Raw genomic sequence first — 5920 nt, forward strand, 5'->3', positions numbered from 1 at the left:
TCAGGAAGCAACAGTTAGAACTGGACATGGAACAACAGACTGGTTCCAAATAGGAAAAGGAGTATGTCAAGGCTGTATATTGTCACCCTGTTTATTTAACTTATATGCAGAGTACATCATGAGAAATGCTGGACTGGAAGAAACACAAGCTGGAATCAAGATTGCCGGGAGAAATATCAATAACCTCAGATATGCAGATGACACCACCCTTATGACAGAAAGTGAAGAGGAACTCAAAAGCCTCTTGATGAAAGTGGAAGTGGAGAGTGAAAAAGTTGGCTTAAAGCTCAACATTCAGAAAACGAAGATCATGGCATCCGGTCCCACCACTTCATGGGAAATAGATGGGGAAACAGTGGAAACTGTGTCAGACTTTATTTTTATGGGCTCCAAAATCACTGCAGATGGTGACTGCAGCCATGAAATTAAAAGCTTACTCCTTGGAAGAAAAGTTATGACCAACCTAGATAGCATATTCAAAAGCAGAGACATTACTTTGCCAACAAAGGTTCATCTAGTCAAGGCTATGGTTTTTCCTGTGATCGTGTGTGGATGTGAGAGTTGGACTATGAAGAAGGCTGAGCGCCGAAGAATTGATGCTTTTGAACTGTGGTGTTGGAGAAGACTCTTGAGAGTCCCTTGGACTGCAAGGAGATCCAACCAGTCCATTCTGAAGGAGATCAGCCCTGGGATTTCTTTGGAAGGAATGATGCTGAAGCTGAAACTCCAGTACTTTGGCCACCTCACACGAAGAGTTGACTCATTGGAAAAGACTCTGATGCTGGGAGGGATTGGGCGCGGGAGGAGAAGGGGACGACAGAGGATGAGACGGCTGGATGGCATCACTGACTCGATGGACATGAGTCTGAGTGAACTCCGGGAGTTGGTGATGGACAGGGAGGCCTGGCGTGCTGCGATTCATGGGGTTGCAAAGAGTCAGACACGACTGAGCGACTGATCTGATCTCTGACATAGAATGCAGACAAGTATCAGTGGCAAAACTCAAATTAATAAAAGTAGAGGATGCCAGTGAGGCCAGAATAGACACGATTCCTTCCCCAATCTTTTGGATACACCAATTCCTTAGTGGGGTGGGATTGGAACTAATATCAGGACAGAATGTCTTTGGAATTAATGTCACATGCATTAAGTACACATTAGCTGATTCATAAAAAAAAAATATGGGTCAGTCCATAATATAAATTAATCCAGTTTCATATTTACCCTTAACAAAGACCCAGATTGAAATAACTTTCAAAGAATTGTTGTTCTGAACCTGTTGCACATGAGCAGAGAGCAGATTGTAAGCAGATCATTTCAGTAGTGCTTCTTAGAAAAATAATACCTTTAAAAGCCTGATTCATGTGTAGAAATCCACACATTAAAACCATACCATAAGATATAACCTAAAATATTCATAAGTGGAAACATCCTTTATAAAACATGTATAATATCATTAAAAACCTGACAGTAAAAATTGTTAAAATAATGATTAACGAATAAGGCAGGTTATTTGAATTTGAACAAAATATTCATGAAGATTTCGTTTGTTTACATTCACTTCAACATATGACTGGAAAATCTGCACTTTCAGTGTTGTGTTACAACCTTCAGGAATTGCTTCATACACATGAAAGTAATTTAAACATCCTAGTCGTTCAATAATTTGTGATATCCCGTAGCCTTAAGGATGTATTAACGGACATATTTTTAAATGTACCATTCCCAAAGAAATCTTATTTAGTAGCTCAAGCTTTTATTCAGTGGTGGTGCTGAGCACTATGATAAGTGCTGGATGTACAGAAAGTCAAGGACATAATCCTTATCCCAGAGTCCTGTAGAGGTGAATGGCCAAGGTTCAACATAAATAATTCTGTAAATTTCCAGAAAAGGGGAATCTGTTCTCTGGAGGGACAAAGGAAGAAGTGGTCAAGCCCAAGTGTGTCAGGGAAGAGCTAGTAAGAGAATGACCTTTGAGTGAGGCATTTACCAAATCGAAACTTGGTGTTAAACTTTCCCAGTTTCTATGTAAGAGACAGGATTATAACAAAGAAGAGTCAGGGAAGGGAACTGTGAGTGTCCTACTGTGTAGTCTAGCATATGTGACTAAAATGTATATCATGAGGGAAAATCTAGATTTCAGTTGAGAAATTGATAGAGTATAATTTTTACAATTAAAACTTTTTTCCATAGCTAGAAAATTACTATGTGTGTGTGTGTGTGTGTTGTTAGTTTCTCAGTTTTGTCCGACTCTTCATGACCCCATGAACTGTAGCCTCCCAGTCTCCTCTGTCCATGGGATTTTTTAGGCAAGAATACTGGAGTGGGTTGCCATTCCCTTCTCCAGGGGATCTTCTGGGCCCAGGGATGGAGACTGGGTCTCCAGCAATGCAGGCGGATTCTTTACCATCTGAACTAGAAAGTTACTACTTATAGGTATGATAAAATTTGGAAAATATGGAAGAGTAAAAAGAATCTTAAAATGTCACAGAATATCTGCCTATTCTGTTAAACAATGATGGTAAGAGACAGCAGTGCTGGCCTCCACACCCCCACCCCAAATGTCTGTTCTAATCCCCAGAACTTGTGACTATGTCAATTTAGAGGGCAAAAAAGACTGATGTGATTAAATAAGGACTTTGTGACATGGGAGAATATCCTGGATTTCCTGGGCAGGTGTCCTGATGAGAGTTAGAGACAGAGAAGGAGATGTGCCTATGGAGGCCAAGGTAAGTGTCTATGTGTGTAAGAGGGAGATTTAAAGATGCTACATGGCTGTCTTTGAAAATGGAGAAAGGAATCCAGAGCAAAAAAATGCAGGCGGCCTCTGGAAGCTGGGAAAGGCAAGGGAATGTATTGTCCCCTAGAGCCTCCAGGAAGAAGGCAGTCCTTCTAACACCTTGTTTACAGGACTTCTGACCTCCAGAACTGTAAGATAATAAATTTGCATTGTTTTAAGCCACTACACTTCTTGTAACCATTACAGCAGCAATAGGAAACCAGGTAAACTCCAAATGGGCAGGGAAATACATCTCTTTCACACAGTGATGAATCCCTGTTGGGCTTGCCACACAGAACATACTGAAAACTGATTTGATGATGAATGAGAATTTCATCAAGAACACTCAAACTTAGAACCTCTAGGATTTTTTAGAAACTGATGTCAAAGGAAGTTTTCTAAAGCAGGGGCATGGTATGATAGATTTATGCTTTAGAACTGTAATTCTTGTGGATGTGACCTAAATGAATGGGTATGGCAGGAAAAGAACACACCTAAAAGCCTATCCAGAAAATTTAAGCAAGAAGTTATGAGATCTGTACCAAGATAGAGGCTGAGAGGAGAGGCAGGAAGGAGGCAGGCACAGGAAGTCGTAACTGAAGCTCTGTAATAGGCATAAGGACTTGGTGATGGATTAGTTGGACAACAGATTCTAGCCTGATGATGTTGATTATTTTTTAGTCTCCAAGTGTGACCCGTAAGAAGGCATTAAGTGATTGCTAGCGCAATGGCACCCCACTCCAGTACTCTTGCCTGGAAAATCCCATGGGCGGAGGAGCCTGGTGGGCTGCAGTCCATGGGGTCGCACAGAGTCGGACACGACTGAAGCGACTTAGCAGCAGCAGCAGGAGCAGCGCTAGTTTTCTAAATTACTTTAGGGGAAAAAAAGAAAAGGATCTATTGATAAAACATATTAAAATTGACTCACAGTTGACTTATTTGTGGTGAAAATTAAGCTGCAGAATTGTGCCACTTGGCTTTTCTTCAACACCGAGTACTTATTTATTGGTCACTATTTTATGCTTCTTTTGCCATTTACCTGTTTGTTACTTGAGGAAAATTACACTTTATCCTTTTTTACTCTCTTCTGTGAAATGCCATTATTTCCTGAAATGGCTTAGTTCCACTTAATAGTGAAGCTTAATATAGAGCTCTGTTTTCTTTGTTTCAAACTGTCTTATATAAAACACAACAGCTGCAGGACAAGAACATAAATGAATGGTATTACTCAGTTCACAGCCTTCAAATACTGTGACTCGTTAAAAACCCTGATGGGTAAATTGCCTGGTATCTCATTTTCAAGATAAATGGATGACAAAGGAGGTATATGGCAATGTCCTTTCAGCCTAGACAAAACTTCCATAACGTCACATAAATAAGTTAATTTTGTCTTTGTCAGTGCCGACGAGGGACAACTTTATTTTAAATTATTATTATTTTTATTATATTTGAACCTCCCATATCAATATAAATTCTGCCTAACTGAAGATAAGGATTCTCCTTTAAAAGAAATGATTCAAAATTTTTCATTATCAAATTAACAAATTGTAAGTCTTTTACCTTAGGAAAAGCAAAAATGTTCTGATGGTAATCAGATCTTTCATTATGTCTCTCTTTTGTAGTCCCAAATGTGTAAACATTGGGCCAAATTCAAGAATAAAATAGAAGATTAAGAGAAAATACTACCTGCAAAAGTACAGAGTAAAGTGATCAATGTATAACGTAGGTGCATACGCGCTAAGTTTCTTCAATCACATCTGACTTCTTCCGCCCCTGTAGACTGTAGCCCACCAGGCTCCTCTGTCCATGGGATTCTACAGGCAAGAATACTTAGAGTGTGTTGCCAGACTCCCCTCCAGGGGATCTTCCCGACCCAGGGGATGGAACCCGCATCTCTTATGTCTCCTGCATTGGCAGGTGTGTTCTTAATAGTAAATAAGCACGACCTGGGAAGCCCACTGTAAGGCAGGAGCCTAATCTAGTTCTGATCAGGAAGGATTCAAAGGGGAAGAGGTGGAGGTGGTTTCACAGTCTGGGAGCTCCAAGAAGATGGGATCTATGTATTCTTCTTCCTCTTATTATTATTATTGGGTTTCCCTGGTGGCTCAGACGGTAAAGCGTCTGCCTGCAATGCGGGAGACCCGGGTTTGATTCCTGGGTCAGGAAGATCCCCTGGAGAAGGAAACGGCAATCCACTCCAGCACTCTTGCCTGGAAAATCCCATGGACGGAGGAGCCTGATAGGCTACAGTCCATGGGGTCACAAAGAGTCGGACATGACTGAGCTACTAGCTACTATGTATTATTCAACTTTGGACAACTCACACTTATGCAATGTCAGAAACCCGAAAAGCTTTTCAGAATTTACCTTCAATACAGAATGTGACTTTAAAATCACCCTTGAAAAAATACACAGAAGCTATCAGTTAGGCAAGAAGGAAAGGTGTTTCAGGTAAAGGTATAAGATACTTGCAAGGTGTGGGTTGTTAGAGACCTAAAAGACTGTATGTTGCATGCTGGGTAGAGGTGATGTGGCTAGAAAAAGTTGAAGGGGGTTAACCCATGAATGCCTTTGTTTGACATGTGAAAAATGTAGGAAGTTTTTCCTTGGGCCTTTAAAAGCCAGTGCAGTATCTCTGAAAGATAAACTTTGAGATCAAGGAACACTGTTGTAAACAGAGAATGTGAAATGGCTTGCTAGGCAATTAAACAGTCTGGTGCAAGAAAACCAGTTTGTAAATCATTGTAATTTTCTCAAGAAAACTTATAAGGCTTGATAAGACAAAGCATGGAGGGATAAATTTTGTACATTGCAAAATAAGATTTGTGATTTCCCTAATTATTTGGTGAATTTCATTCTAACAACTAAAAATACAGGAAAATCATAGGACACATCTGAAAATTTTAGTAGAAAAATCCTTTTTGTACATGTTCAATTATTTTTTCTGAACTTATTATGAAGAAAGTTAACTCTAACCTCAGAAATATATTTCTCTCCTGCTCAATAAGCAGAAATTCCCAGGAACTTTACAAACAGACTGGGGGGAAAATGCAATACAAAAAACTCTAGCAGCTCATAGAGTAATGCTTCCATCTGCAATTAGGAGATTATAAATTCACAAAGAAATAGAAGTGAGCATAA

This window comes from Bison bison, unplaced genomic scaffold, assembly GCF_000754665.1.
Source record: "Bison bison bison isolate TAMUID 2011002044 unplaced genomic scaffold, Bison_UMD1.0 scf7180017864347, whole genome shotgun sequence".
NCBI classification, from domain to species: Eukaryota; Metazoa; Chordata; class Mammalia; order Artiodactyla; family Bovidae; genus Bison; species Bison bison.